The sequence below is a fragment of the Phyllobates terribilis genome, unplaced genomic scaffold (genome assembly GCF_046119375.1).
Source record: "Phyllobates terribilis strain yellow unplaced genomic scaffold, ASM4611937v1 Scaffold_8__6_contigs__length_399053987, whole genome shotgun sequence".
Taxonomy (NCBI): Eukaryota; Metazoa; Chordata; class Amphibia; order Anura; family Dendrobatidae; genus Phyllobates; species Phyllobates terribilis.
In genome coordinates, this window is record NW_027362768.1 from 208,000,203 (window position 1) to 208,016,753 (window position 16,551).

Below are 16,551 nucleotides of genomic sequence, written 5' to 3' on the forward strand. Positions count from 1 at the left end.
GTGTGTATTCTTGAAAACATATCTGGTGTAGTATTTTGCCTTTATGCAGCTGTGTGTATTCTTGAACCCATATCTGTGGGAGTATTTTGCTTTTAAGCAGCTGTGTGTATTCTTGAACACATATCTATGGGAGTATTTTGCTTTTAAGCAGCTGTGTGTATTCTTGTACACATCTGTGGGAGTATTTTGCTTTTAAGCAGCTGTGTGTATCCTTGAACACATATCTGGTGGAGTATTTTGCCTTTAAGCATCTGTGTGTATTCTTGAACACATATCTGGTGGAGTATTTTGCTTTTAAGCAGCTGTGTGTATTCTTGTACACATATCTGTGGGAGTATTTTGCTTTTAAGCAGCTGTGTGTATCCTTGAACACATATCTGGTGGAGTATTTTGCCTTTAAGCATCTGTGTGTATTCTTGAACACATATCTGGTGGAGTATTTTGCTTTTAAGCAGCTGTGTGTATTCTTGAACCCATATCTGTAGGAGTATTTTGCCTTTAAGCAGCTGTGTGTATTCTTGAACACATATCTGGTGGAGTATTTTGACTTTAAGCAGCTGTGTGTATTCTTGAACACATATCCGGTGGAGTATTTTGCCTTTAAGCAGCTGTGTGTATTCTTGAACACATATCCGGTGGAGTATTTTGCCTTTAAGCAGCTGTGTGTATTCTTGAACCCATATCTATGGGAGTATTTTGCCTTTAAGCAGCTGTGTGTATTCTTGAACCCATATCTGGTGGAGAATTTTGCCTTTAAGCAGCTGTGTGCATTCTTGAACCCATATCTGTGGGAGTATTTTGCCTTTAAGCAGCTGTGTGTATTCTTGAACCCATATCTGGTGGAGTATTTTGCCTTTAAGCAGCTGTGTGTATTCTTGAACCCATGTCTGGTGGAGTATTTTGCCTTTAAGCAGCTGTGTGTATTCTTGAACCCATATCTGGTGGAGCATTTTGCCTTTAAGCAGCTGTGTGTATTCTTGAACACATATCTGCACGAGTATTTTGCCTTTATGCAGCTGTGTGTATGCTTGAACCCATATCTGGTGGAGTATTTTGCATTTAAGCAGCTGTGTGTATTCTTGAACCCATATCTGTGGGAGTTTTTTCCCTTTAATTAGCTGTTTGTATTCTTGAACACATATCTGCTGATGTATTTTGCCTTTAAGCAGCTGTGTATATTCTTGAACACATATCTGGTGTAGTATTTTGCTTTTAAGCAGCTGTGTGTATTCTTGAACCCATATCTGGTGGATTATTTTGCCTTTAAGCAGCTGTGTGTATTCTTGAACCCATATCTGGTGGATTATTTTGCCTTTAAGCAGCTGTGTGTATTCTTGAACCCATATCTGCGGGAGTGTTTTGACTTTAGGCAGCTGTGTGTATTCTTGAACCCATATCTGTGGGAGTATTTTGCCTTTAAGCAGCTGTGTGTATTCTTGAACCCATATCTATGAGAGTATTTTGCCTTTAAGCAGCTGTGTGTATTCTTGAACCCATATCTGGTGGAGTACTTTGCCTTTAAGCAGCTGTGTGTAATCTTGAACTCATATCTAGTGGAGTATTTTGCCTTTAAGCAGCTGTGTGTATTCTTGAACCCATATCTGGTAGATTATTTTGCCTTTAAGCAGCTGTGTGTATTCTTGAACCCATATCTGGTGGAGTATTTTGCTTTTAAGCAGCTGTGTGTATTCTTGAAAACATATCTGGTGGAGTATTTTGCCTTTATGCAGCTGTGTGTATTCTTGAACCCATATCTATGGGAGTATTTTGCTTTTAAGCAGCTGTGTGTTTTCTTGAACCCATATCTGTTGGAGTATTTTGCCTTTAAGCAGCTGTGTGTATTCTTGAAGACGTATCTGTACGAGTATTTTGCCTTTAAGCAGCTGTGTGTATTCTTGAACCCATATCTGGTGGAGTATTTTGCCTTTAAGCAGCTGTGTGTATTCTTGAACCCATATCTGGTGGAGTATTTTGCCTTTATGCAGTTGTGTGTATTCTTGAACCCATATATGTGGGAGTATTTTGCTTTTAAGCAGCTGTGTGTATTCTTGAACACATATCTATGGGAGTATTTTGCTTTTAAGCAGCTGTGTGTATTCTTGAACACATATCTGGTGGAGTATTTTGCCTTTAAGCATCTGTGTGTATTCTTGAACACATATCTGGTGGAGTATTTTGCTTTTAAGCAGCTGTGTGTATTCTTGAACCCATATCTGTAGGAGTATTTTGCCTTTAAGCAGCTGTGTGTATTCTTGAACACATATCTGGTGGAGTATTTTGACTTTAAGCAGCTGTGTGTATTCTTGAACATATATCCGGTGGAGTATTTTGCCTTTAAGCAGCTGTGTGTATTCTTGAACACATATCCGGTGGAGTATTTTGCCTTTAAGCAGCTGTGTGTAATCTTGAACCCATATCTATGGTAGTATTTTGCCTTTAAGCAGCTGTGTATATTCTTGAACCCATATCTGGTGGAGAATTTTGCCTTTAAGCAGCTGTGTGCATTCTTGAACCCATATCTGTGGGAGTATTTTGCCTTTAAGCAGCTGTGTGTATTCTTGAACCCATATCTGGTGGAGTATTTTGCCTTTAAGCAGCTGTGTGTATTCTTGAACCCATATCTGGTGGAGCATTTTGCCTTTAAGCAGCTGTGTGTATTCTTGAACACATATCAGTGGGATTATTTTACCTTTAAGCAGCTGTGTGTATTCTTGAACACATATCAGTGGGAGTATTTTGCCTTTAAGCAGCTGTGTGTATTCTTGAACCCATGTCTGGTGGAGTATTTTGCCTTTAAGCAGCTGTGTGTTTTCTTGAACCCATATCTGGTGGAGCATTTTGCCTTTAAGCAGCTGTGTGTATTCTTGAACACATATCAGTGGGATTATTTTACCTTTAAGCAGCTGTGTGTATTCTTGAACACATATCAGTGGGAGTATTTTGCCTTTAAGCAGCTGTGTGTATTCTTGAACCCATATCTGGTGGAGTATTTTGCTTTTAAGCAGCTGTGTGTATTCTTGAACCCATATCTGTGGGAGTATTTTGCCTTTAAGCAGCTGTGTGTATTCTTGAACCCATATCTGTGGGAGTATTTTGCCTTTAAGCGGCTGTGTGTATTCTTGAACACATATCTGGTGGAGTATTTTGCCTTTAAGCAGCTGTGTGTATTCTTGAACCCATATCTGGTGGAGTATTTTGCTTCTAAGCAGTTGTGTGTATTCTTGAACCCATATCTGATGGAGTATTTTGCTTTTAAGCAGCTGTGTGTATTCTTGAACCCATATCTGGTGGAGTATTTTGTCTTTAAGCAGTTGTGTGTATTCTTGAACCCATCTCTGGTGGAGTATTTTGCCATTAAGCAGCTGTGTGTATTCTTGAACCAATATCTAGTGGAGTATTTTGCCTTTATGCAGCTGTGTGTATTCTTGAACCCATATCTGTGGGAGTATTTTGCCTTTAAGCAGCTGTGTGTATTCTTGAACCCATATTTATGGGAGTATTTTGCCTTTAAGAAGCTGTGTGTATTCTTGAACCCATATCTGGTGGAGTACTTTGCCTTTAAGCAGCTGTGTGTATTCTTGAACACATATCTGGTGGATTATTTTGCCTTTAAGCAGCTGTGTGTATTCTTGAACCCATATCTGGTGGAGTATTTTGCCTTTAAGCATTGTGTGTATTCTTGAACCCATATCTGGTGGAGTATTTTGACTTTAAGCAGCTGGGTGTATTCTTGAACCCATATCTGTTGGAGTATTTTGCTTTTAAGCAGCTGTGTGTATTCTTGAACCCATATCTGGTGGAGTATTTTGCCTTTAAGCAGCTGTGTGTTTTCTTGAACCCATATCTGTTGGAGTATTTTGCCTTTAAGCAGCTGTGTGTATTCTTGAAGACATATCTGTACGAGTATTTTGCCTTTAAGCAGCTGTGTGTATTCTTGAACCCATATCTGGTGGAGTATTTTGCCTTTATGCAGCTGTATGTATTCTTGAACACATATCTGTGGGAGTATTTTGCCTTTAAGCAGCTGTGTGTATTCTGGAACCCATATCTCTGGCAGTATTTTGCCTTTAAGCAGCTGTGTGTATTCTTGAACCCATATCTGTAGGAGTATTTTGCCTTTAAGCAGCTGTGTGTATTCTTGAACCCATATCTGGTGGAGTATTTTGCCTTTAAGCAGCTGTGTGTTTTCTTGAACCCATATCTGTTGGAGTATTTTGCCTTTAAGCAGCTGTGTGTATTCTTGAAGACGTATCTGTACGAGTATTTTGCCTTTAAGCAGCTGTGTGTATTCTTGAACCCATATCTGGTGGAGTATTTTGCCTTTAAGCAGCTGTGTGTATTCTTGAACGCATATCTGTGGCAGTATTTTGCTTTTAAGCAGCTGTGTGTATTCTTGAACCCATATCTGTGGGAGTATTTTGCCTTTAAGCGGCTGTGTGTATTCTTGAACACATATCTGGTGGAGTATTTTGCCTTTAAGCAGCTGTGTGTAATCTTGAACCCATGTCTGGTGGAGTATTTTGCCTTTAAGCAGCTGTGTGTATTCTTGAACTCATATCTAGTGGAGTATTTTGCCTTTAAGCAGCGATGTGTATTCTTGAACACATATCTGGTGGAGTATTTTGCTTCGAAGCAGCTGTGTGTGTTCTTGAACACAACTGGTGGAGTATTTTGCCTTTAAGCAGTTGTATGTATTCTTGAACACATATCTGTGGGATTATTTTGCCTTTATGCAGCTGTGTGTATTCTTGAACCCATATCTGTGGGAGTATTTTGCCTTTAAGCAGCTGTGTGTATTCTTGAACCCATATCTGGTGGAGTATTTTGCCTTTAAGCAGCTGTGTGTATTCTTGTACACATATCTATGGGAGTATTTTGCCTTTAAGCAGCTGTGTGTATTCTTGAACCCATATCTGGTGGAGTATTTTGCCTTTAAGCAGCTGTGTGTATTCTTGAACCCATATCTGTGGGATTATTTTGCCTTTATGCAGCTGTGTGTATTCTTGAACCCATATCTGGTGGAGTATTTTGCCTTTAAGCACCTGTGTGTATTCTTGAACCCATATCTGTGGGAGTATTTTGCCTTTAAGCAGCTGTGTGTATTCTTGAACCCATATCTGGTGGAGTATTTTGTTTTAAGCAGCTGTGTGTATTTTTGAACCCATATCTGTGGGAGTATTTTGCCTTTAAGCAGCTGCGTGTATTCTTGAACCCATATCTGTTGGAGTATTTTGCCTTTAAGCAGCTGTGTGTATTCTTGTACACCTCTCTGTGGGAGTATTTTGCCTTTAAGCAGCTGTGTGTATTCTTGAACCCATATCTGGTGGAGTATTTTGCCTTGAAGCAGCTGTGTGTATTCTTGAACCCATATCTTTTGGAGTATTTTGCTTTTAAGCCGCTGTGTGGTTTCTTAAACCCATATCTGGTGGAGTACTTTGCCTTTAAGCAGCTGTGTGTATTCTTGAACACATATCTGGTGGAGTATTTTGCTTTTAAGCAGCTGTGTGTATTCTTGAACCCATATCTGGTGGAGTATTTTGCTTTTAAGCAGCTGTGTGTATTCTTGAACCGATATCTGTGGGAGTATTTTGCTTTTAAGCAGCTGTGTGTATCCTTGAACACATATCTGGTGGAGTATTTTGCCTTTAAGCAGCTGGGTGTATTCTTGAAAACATATCTGGAGTATTTTGTCTTTATGCAGCTGTGTGTATTCTTGAACCCATATCTATGGGAGTATTTTGCTTTTAATCAGCTGTGTGTATTCTTGAACACATATCTGGAGGAGTATTTTACTTTTAAGCAGCTGTGTGTATTCTTGAACACATATCTGGTGGAGTATTTTGCCTTTAAGCAGCTGTGTGTATTCTTGAACCCATATCTATGGGAGTATTTTGCCTTTAAGCAGCTGTGTGTATTCTTGAACTCATATCTGGTGGAGAATTTTGCCTTTAAGCAGCTGTGTGTATTCTTGAACCCATATCTGTGGGAGTATTTTGCCTTTATGCAGCTGTGTGTATTCTTGAAAACATATCTGTGGGAGTATTTTGCCTTTAAGCAGCTGTGTGTATTCTGGAACCTATATCTCTGGGAGTATTTTGCCTTTAAGCATCTGTGTGTATTCTTGAACCCATATCTGTAGGAGTATTTTGCCTTTAAGCAGCTGTGTGTATTCTTGAACCCATATCTGGTGGAGTATTTTGCCTTTAAGCAGCTGTGTGTTTTCTTGAACCCATATCTGTTGGAGTATTTTGCCTTCAATCAGCTGTGTGTATTCTTGAACCCATATCTGGTGGAGTATTTTGTCTTTAAGCAGTTGTGTATATTCTTGAACCAATATCTAGTGGAGTATTTTGCCTTTATGCAGCTGTGTGTATTCTTGAACCCATATCTGTGGGAGTATTTTGCCTTTAAGCAGCTGTGTGTATTCTTGAACCCATATCTGGTGGAATATTTTGCTTTTAAGCAGCTGTGTGTATTCTTGAAAACATATCTGGTGGAGTATTTTGTCTTTATGCAGCTGACGCACCCCCTGGGCCATATTCTTTAGGGGGAATATCCGGAGCCGGATCAGATGGGAGTTGTAGTCTTCCGAGTGGCTGTGACCCGGTCCGTGCCCAGGGTGTCAAGCTCAGAGTATGTGGCAGTCCTACAGATGTTATAAATTCTTAATGTCGACTACGCCACCCGTTGTATTGCGGTCACTATGGCCGCCGCTGCAGCAGGGTCCGCTGAGGCTGATGGTGTTGGTGCAGCTTTTGATAGTATAACCCCCAACGGGTGGGGTATAGCCTCAGGGGGTCAGGTGCAGAGGATGGGGGTTGTGGTGGTGCAGCATAGATGTTAAGTGAAGACAGAGTCGGGTTGTGCAGTTTAGGGTATTTACTCACTGCTGATGTTCCGGTCACTCCAGCTTCAAGTGACCACCTGAGCCGTGCTGCGTCCACCAGGTCCTGGACTCGGCCAACCCCCAAGCAAGTCCGGAGCGTGACCCTGAGCTCTCCTTCTGTCCTTTCCTCTGGCCGTCCCCACTAGTGATCCACCTAGGTCCAGCTCCCTCGGGCCTTCTGTTGGGAGACCCTTGGCCTTGGGTTCCCTGACCCTCCACGTGGTTTGCCTTCGGGGTGGATGTGGTGGGTGGCCGTGGCAGACGCTGCCCACGGCCTCCGGTCTCTGGCTAGGGTGTGCTTTTGCCCCCACCAGCTTGGGATCCGGTACCCTATTGCCGACTCTTCACCCGGGGATTGAATTTGGGTTCTCAGAGTCCTTTCTTTGTCTCCTCTGGGTCTTTCCTTCTCTGCTCCACTCTCTCTCTCTGCAGGCTCATCTGGACCTCTGCTTCCTACTGACTCTGACAGACTGACCCTGATCTTTGATGGTACCCACCTTAAATACTCCCTCTATGTGTGAGCTCAGGTGACCAGCACCCAATGAGCTCCTAACTTTACCCAGGCTGCTCCCCCTATCTGCCCCTACACTACTTGGGATGTACCACCCCCCTCCCACTCCAGCCAGGAACAGACTCGGTCGTACCTGCACATTTCTAAGTGGGAGTACCGTCGGCCTGCCCCTCGGAAATGGGATGTGTGTGTAGTGCATGCAGCCTACCGAGCTCAGTTCCACAATCCATCCTTACCCGGGAGTGGAATATCACACCTCTGGGTTGAGGTGCAATACCCCTGTAGCAGCCGAATCCTCAGGGTGCTACACAGCTGTGTGTATTCTTGAACCCATATCTGTGGGAGTATTTTGCTTTTAAGCAGCTGTGTGTATTCTTGAACACATATCTATGGGAGTATTTTGCTTTTAAGCAGCTGTGTGTATTCTTGAACCCATATCTGGTGGAGTATTTTGCTTTTAAGCAGCTGTGTGTATCATTGAACACATATCTGGTGGAGTATTTTGCCTTTAAGCATCTGTGTGTATTCTTGAACACATCTGGTGGAGTATTTTGCTTTTAAGCAGCTGTGTGTATTCTTGAACCCATATCTGTAGGAGTATTTTGCCTTTAAGCAGCTGTGTGTATTCTTGAACACATATCTGGTGGAGTATTTTGACTTTAAGCAGCTGTGTGTATTCTTGAACACATATCTGGTGGAGAATTTTGCCTTTAAGCAGCTGAGTGCATTCTTGAACCCATATCTGTGGGAGTATTTTGCCTTTAAGCAGCTGTGTGTATTCTTGAACCCATATCTGGTGGAGTATTTTGCCTTTAAGCAGCTGTGTGTATTCTTGAACCCTTGTCTGGTGGAGTATTTTGCCTTTAAGCAGCTGTGTGTATTCTTGAACACATATCAGTGGGATTATTTTACCTTTAAGCAGCTGTGTGTATTCTTGAACACATCTCAGTGGGAGTATTTTGCTTTTAAGCAGCTGTGTGTATTCTTGAACCCATATCTGTGGGAGTATTTTTCCTTTAAGCAGCTGTGTGTATTCTTGAACCCATATCTGTGGGAGTATTTTGCCTTTAAGCGGCTGTGTGTATTCTTGAACACATATCTGGTGGAGTATTTTGCCTTTAAGCAGCTGTGTGTAATCTTGAACCCATGTCTGGTGGAGTATTTTGCCATTAAGCAGCGGTGTGTATTCTTGAACACATATCTGGTGGAGTATTTTGCTTTGAAGCAGCTGTGTGTATTCTTGAACACATATCTGTGGGAGTATTTTGCCTTTATGCAGCTGTGTGTATTCTTGAACACATATCTGGTGGAGTATTTTGCCTTTAAGCAGCTGTGTGTATTCTTGAACACATCTGGTGGAGTATTTTGCTTTTAAGCAGCTGTGTGTATTCTTGAACCCATATCTGTGGGAGTATTTTGCCTTTAAGCAGCTGTGTGTATTCTTGAACCCATATCTGTGGAAGTATTTTGCTTTTAAGCAGCTGTGTGTATTCTTGAACACATATCTGGAGGAGTATTTTGCCTTTAAGCAGCTGTGTGTATTCTTGAACACATATCTGGAGGAGTATTTTGCCTTTAAGCAGCGGTGTGTATTCTTGAACACATATCTGGAGGAATATTTTACTTTTAAGCAGCTGTGTGTATTCTTGAACACAACTGGTGGAGTATTTTGCCTTTAAGCAGCTGTGTGTATTCTTGAACCCATATCTGTGGGATTATTTTGCCTTTATGCAGCTGTGTGTATTCTTGTACCCATATCTGTGGGAGTATTTTGCCTTTAAGCAGCTGTGTGTATTCTTGAACCCATATCTGGTGGAGTATTTTGCCTTTAAGCAGCTGTGTGTATTCTTGAACCCATATCTATGGGAGTATTTTGCCTTTAAGCAGCTGTGTGTATTCTTGAATCCATATCTGGTGGAGTATTTTGCCTTTAAGCAGCTGTGTGTATTCTTGAACCCATATCTGTGGGAGTATTTTGCCTTTAAACAGCTGTGTGTATTCTTGAACCCATATCTGTTGGAGTATTTTGCCTTTAAGCAGCTGTGTGTATTCTTGTACACCTCTCTGTGGGAGTATTTTGCTTTTAAGCCGCTGTGTGGATTCTTAAACCCATATCTGGTGGAGTACTTTGCCTTTAAGCAGCTGTGTGTATTCTTGAACACATATCTGGTGGAGTATTTTGCTTTTAAGCAGCTGTGTGTATTCTTGAACCCATATCTGGTGGAGTATTTTGCTTTTAAGCAGCTGTGTGTATTCTTGAACCCATATCTGGTGGAGTATTTTGCCTTTAAGCAGCTGTGTGTATTCTTGAACCCATATCTGGTGGAGTGTTTTGTCTTTAAGCAGTTGTGTGTATTCTTGAACCCATATCTGGTGGAGTATTTTGCCTTTAAGCAGCTGTGTGTATTCTTGAACCGATATCTGTGGGATTATTTTGCCTTTAAGCAGCTGTGTGTATTCTTGAACCCATATCTGTGGGAGTATTTTGCCTTTAAGCAGCTGTGTGTATTCTTGTACACATATCTGGTGGAGTATTTTGCTTTTAGGCAGCTGTGTGTATTCTTGAACCCATATCTGGTGGAGTATTTTGCTTTTAAGCAGCTGTGTGTATTCTTGAAAACATATCTGGAGTATTTTGTCTTTATGCAGCTGTGTGTATTCTTGAACCCATATCTATGGGATTATTTTCCTTTTAAGCAGCTGTGTGTATTCTTGAACCCATATCTGGTGGAGTATTTTGCTTTTAAGCAGCTGTGTGTATTCTTGAACACATCTTGTGGAGTATTTTGCCTTTAAGCAGCTGTGTGTATTCTTGCACCCATATCTGTGGGAGTATTTTGACCTTAAGCAGCTGTGTGTATTCTTGAACCCATATCTGGTGGAGTATTTTGACTTTAAGCAGCTGTGTGTATTCTTGAACCCTTATCTATGGGAGTATTTTGCCTTTAAGCAGCTGTGTGTATTCTTGAACTCCTATCTGGTGGAGAATTTTGCCTTTAAGCAGCTGTGTGTATTCTTGAACCCATATCTGTGGGAGTATTTTGCCTTTAAGCAGCTGTGTGTATTCTTGAACCCATATCTGTTGGAGTATTTCGCCTTTAAGCAGCTGTGTGTATTCATGAACACATATCTCGTGGAGTATTTTGCCTTTAAGCAGCTGTGTGTATTCTTGAACCCATGTCTGGTGGAGTATTTTGCCTTTAAGCAGCTGTGTGTATTCTTGAACCCATATCTGTAGGAGTATTTTGCCTTTAAGGAGCTGTGTGTATTCATGAACACATATCTGGTGGAGTATTTTGCCTTTAAGCAGCTGTGTGTATTCTTGACCCCATGTCTGGTGGAGTATTTTGCCTTTAAGCAGCTGTGTGTATTCTTGAACCCATATCTGGTGGAGTATTTTGCCTTTAAGCAGCTGTGTGTATTCTTGAACACATATCAGTGGGATTATGTTACCTTTAAGCAGCTGTGTGTATTCTTGAACACATATCAGTGGGAGTATTTTGCCTTTAAGCAGCTGTGTGTATTCTTGAACCCATATCTGGTGGAGTATTTTGCTTTTAAGCAGCTGTGTGTATTCTTGAACCCATATCTGTGGGAGTATTTTGCCTTTAAGCAGCTGTGTGTATTCTTGAACCCATATCTGTGGGAGTATTTTGCCTTTAAGCAGCTGTGTATAATCTTGAACCCATGTCTGGTGGAGTATTTTGCCTTTAAGCAGCTGTGTGTATTCTTGAACTCATATCTAGTAGAGTATTTTGCCTTTAAGCAGCGGTGTGTTTTCTTGAACACATATCTGGTGGATTATTTTGCCTTTAAGCAGCTGTGGGTATTCTTGAACACATATCTGTGGGAGTATTTTGCCTTTATGCAGCTATATGTATTCTTGAACACATATCTGGTGGAGTATTTTGCCTTTAAGCAGCTGTGTGTATTCTTGAACACATCTGCTTGAGTATTTTGCCTTTAAGCAGCTGTATGTATTCTTGAACACATATCTGTGGGAGTTTTTTGCCTTTAAGCAGTTGTGTGTATTCTAGAACACATACCTGTAGGAGTATTTTGCCTTTAAGCAGCTGTGTGTATTCTTGAACACATATCTGGTGGAGTATTTTGCCTTTAAGCAGCTGTGTGTATTCTAGAACACATCTGCTTGAGTATTTTGCCTTTAAGCAGCTGTATGTATTCTTGAACACATATCTGGTGGATTATTTTGCCTTTAAGCAGCTGTGTGTATTCTTGTACACATCTGGTGGAGTATTTTGCTTTTAAGCAGCTGTGTGTATTCTTGAACCCATATCTGGTGGAGTATTTTGCCTTTAAGCAGCTGTGTGTATTCTTGAACCCATATCTGGTGGAGTATTTTGCCTTTAAGCAGCTGTGTGTATTCTTGTACACATATCTGGTGGAGTATTTTGCCTTTAAGCAGCTGTGTGTATTCTTGAACACATATCTGGTGGAGTATTTTGCTTTTAAGCAGCCGTGTGTATTCTTGAACCCATGTCTGGTGGAGTATTTTGCTTTTAAGCAGCTGTGTGTATTCTTGAACACATATCTGGTGGATTATTTTGCCTTTAAGCAGCTGTGTGTATTCTTGAACCCATATCTGGTGGAGTATTTTGTCTTGAAGCAGTTGTGTGTATTCTTGAACCAATATCTAGTGGAGTATTTTGCCTTTAAGTAGCTGTGTGTATTCTTAAACCCATATCTGTGGGAGTATTTTGCCTTTAAGCAGCTGTGTGTATTCTTGAACACATATCTGGTGGATTATTTTGCCTTTAAGCAGCTGTGTGTATTCTTGAACACATATCTGGTGGAGTATTTTGCCTTTAAGCAGCTGTATGTAGTCTTGAACACATATATGTGGAAGTATTTTGCCTTTATGCAGCTGTGTGTATTCTTGAACACATCTGGTGGAATATTTTGCCTTTAAGCAGCTGTGTGTATTCTTGAACACATATCTGGTGGAGTATTTTGCTTTTAAGCCGCTGTGTGGATTCTTAAAACCATATCTGGTGGAGTACTTTGCCTTTAAGCAGCTGTGTGTATTCTTGAACACATATCTGGTGGAGTATTTTGCTTTTAAGCAGCTGTGTGTATTCTTGAACCCATATCTGGTGGAGTATTTTGCTTTTAAGCAGCTGTGTGTATTCTTGAACCCATATCTGGTGGATTATTTTGCCTTTAAGCAGCTGTGTGTATTCTTGAACCCATATCTGGTGGAGTGTTTTGTCTTTAAGCAGTTGTGTGTATTCTTGAACCCATATCTGGTAGAGTATTTTGCCTTTAAGCAGCTGTCTGTATTCTTGAACCGATATCTGTGGGAGTATTTTGCCTTTAAGCAGCTGTGTGTATTCTTGAACCCATATCTGTGGTAGTATTTTGCCTTTAAGCAGCTGTGTGTATTCTTGAACACATATCTGGTGGAGTATTTTGCTTTTAAGCAGCTGTGTGTATTCTTGTACACATATCTGTGGGAGTATTTTGCCTTTAAGCAGCTGTGTGTATTCTTGTACACATATCTGTGGGAGTATTTTGCTTTTAAGCAGCTGTGTGTATCCTTGAACACATATCTGGTGGAGTATTTTGCTTTTAGGCAGCTGTGTGTATTCTTGAACCCATATCTGGTGGAGTATTTTGCTTTTAAGCAGCTCTGTGTATTCTTGAAAACATATCTGGAGTATTTTGTCTTTATGCAGCTGTGTGTATTCTTGAACCCATATCTATGGGAGTATTTTGCTTTTAAGCAACTGTGTGTATTCTTGAACCCATATCTGGTGGAGTATTTTGCTTTTAAGCAGCTGTATGTATTCTTGAACACATCTTGTGGAGTATTTTGCCTTTAAGCAGCTGTGTGTATTCTTGCACCCATATCTGTGGCAGTATTTTGACCTTAAGCAGCTGTGTGTATTCGTGAACCCATATCTGGTGGAGTATTTTGACTTTAAGCAGCTGTGTGTATTCTTGAACCCATATCTATGGGAGTATTTTGCCTTTAAGCAGCTGTGTGTATTCTTGAACTCCTATCTGTGGGAGTATTTTCCCTTTAAGCAGCTGTGTGTATTCTTGAACCCATATCTGTAGGAGTATTTTGCCTTTAAGCAGCTGTGTGTATTCATGAACACATATCTCGTGGAGTATTTTGCCTTTAAGCAGCTGTGTGTATTCTTGAACCCATGTCTGGTGGAGTATTTTGCCTTTAAGCAGCTGTGTGTATTCTTGAACCCATATCTGTAGGAGTATTTTGCCTTTAAGCAGCTGTGTGTATTCATGAACACATATCTGGTGGAGTATTTTGCCTTTAAGCAGCTGTGTGTATTCTTGAACCCATGTCTGGTGGAGTATTTTGCCTTTAAGCAGCTGTGTGTATTCTTGAACCCATATCTGGTGGAGTATTTTGCCTTTAAGCAGCTGTGTATATTCTTGAACACATATCAGTGGGATTATGTTACCTTTAAGCAGCTGTGTGTTTTCTTGAACACATATCAGTGGGAGTATTTTGCCTTTAAGCAGCTGTGTGTTTTCTTGAACCCATATCTGGTGGAGTATTTTGCTTTTAAGCAGCTGTGTGTATTCTTGAACCCATATCTGTGGGAGTATTTTGCCTTTAAGCAGCTGTGTGTATTCTTGAACCCATATCTGTGGGAGTATTTTTCCTTTAAGCGGCTGTGTGTATTCTTGAACACATATCTGGTAGAGTATTTTGCCTTTAAGCAGCTGTGTATAATCTTGAACCCATGTCTGGTGGAGTATTTAGCCTTTAAGCAGCTGTGTGTATTCTTGAACTCATATCTAGTAGAGTATTTTGCCTTTAAGCAGCGGTGTGTTTTCTTGAACACATATCTGGTGGATTATTTTGCCTTTAAGCAGCTGTATGTATTCTTGAACACATATCTGTGGGAGTATTTTGCCTTTATGCAGCTGTGTGTATTCTTGAACACATATCTGGTGGAGTATTTTGCCTTTAAGCAGCTGTGTGTATTCTTGAACACATCTGCTTGAGTATTTTGCCTTTAAGCAGCTGTATGTATTCTTGAACACATATCTGTGGGAGTTTTTTGCCTTTAAGCAGTTGTGTGTATTCTAGAACACATACCTGTAGGAGTATTTTGCCTTTAAGCAGCTGTGTGTATTCTTGAACACATATCTGGTGGATTATTTTGCCTTTAAGCAGCTGTGTGTATTCTTGTACACATCTGGTGGAGTATTTTGCTTTTAAGCAGCTGTGTGTATTCTTGAACCCATATCTGGTGGAGTATTTTGCCTTTAAGCAGCTGTGTGTATTCTTGAACCCATATCTGGTGGAGTATTTTGCCTTTAAGCAGCTGTGTGTATTCTTGTACACATATCTGGTGGAGTATTTTGCCTTTAAGCAGCTGTGTGTATTCTTGAACACATATCTGGTGGAGTATTTTGCTTTTAAGCAGCTGTGTGTATTCTTGAACCCATGTCTGGTGGAGTATTTTGCTTTTAAGCAGCTGTGTGTATTCTTGAACACATATCTGGTGGATTATTTTGCCTTTAAGCAGCTGTGTGTATTCTTGAACCCATATCTGGTGGAGTATTTTGTCTTGAAGCAGTTGTGTGTATTCTTGAACCAATATCTAGTGGAGTATTTTGCCTTTAAGCAGCTGTGTGTATTCTTAAACCCATATCTGGTGGATTATTTTGCCTTTAAGCAGCTGTGTGTATTCTTGAACACATATCTGGTGGAGTATTTTGCTTTTAAGCAGCTGTGTGTATTCTTGAACCCATATCTGTAGGAGTATTTTGCTTTTAAGCAGCTGTGTGTATTCTTGAAAACATATCTGGTGGAGTATTTTGTCTTTATGCAGCTGTGTGTATTCTTGAACCCATATCTGTGGGAGTATTTTGCTTTTAAGCAGCTGTGTGTATTCTTGAACACATATCTAAGGGAGTATTTTGCTTTTAAGCAGCTGTGTGTATTCTTGAACCCATATCTGTGGGAGTATTTTGCCTTTAAGCAGCTGTGTGTATTCTTGTACACATATCTGTGGGAGTATTTTGCTTTTAAGCAGCTGTGTGTATTCTTGAACACATATCTGGTGGAGTATTTTGCCTTTAAGCAGCTGTGTGTATTCTTGAACCCATATCTGGTGGAGTATTTTGCCTTTAAGCAGCTGTGTGTATTCTTGTACACATATCTGGTGGAGTATTTTGCCTTTAAGCAGCTGTGTGTATTCTTGAACACATATCTGGTGGAGTATTTTGCTTTTAAGCAGCTGTGTGTATTCTTGAACCCATGTCTGGTGGAGTATTTTGCTTTTAAGCAGCTGTGTGTATTCTTGAACACATATCTGGTGGATTATTTTGCCTTTAAGCAGCTGTGTGTATTCTTGAACCCATATCTGGTGGAGTATTTTGTCTTGAAGCAGTTGTGTGTATTCTTGAACCAATATCTAGTGGAGTATTTTGCCTTTAAGCAGCTGTGTGTATTCTTAAACCCATATCTGTGGGAGTATTTTGCCTTTATGCAGCTGTGTGTATTCTTGAACACATCTGGTGGAATATTTTGCCTTTAAGCAGCTGTGTGTATTCTTGAAAACATATCTGGTGGAGTATTTTGTCTTTATGCAGCTGTGTGTATTCTTGAACCCATATCTGTGGGAGTATTTTGCTTTTAAGCAGCTGTGTGTATTCTTGAACACATATCTAAGGGAGTATTTTGCTTTTAAGCAGCTGTGTGTATTCTTGAACCCATATCTGTGGGAGTATTTTGCCTTTAAGCAGCTGTGTGTATTCTTGTACACATATCTGTGGGAGTATTTTGCTTTTAAGCAGCTGTGTGTATTCTTGAACACATATCTGGTGGAGTATTTTGCCTTTAAGCAGCTGTGTGTATTCTTGAACACATATCTGGTGGAGTATTTTGCTTTTAAGCAGCTGTGTGTATTCTTGAACCCATATCTGTAGGAGTATTTTGCCTTTAAGCAGCTGTGTGTATTCTTGAACCCATATCTGGTGGAGTATTTTGACTTTAAGCAGCTGTGTGTATTCTTGAACACATATCCGGTGGAATATTTTGCCTTTAAGCAGCTGTGTGTATTCTTGAACCCATATCTATGGGAGTATTTTGCCTTTAAGCAGCTGTTTGTATTCTTGAACCCATATCTGGTGGAGAATTTTGCCTTTAAGC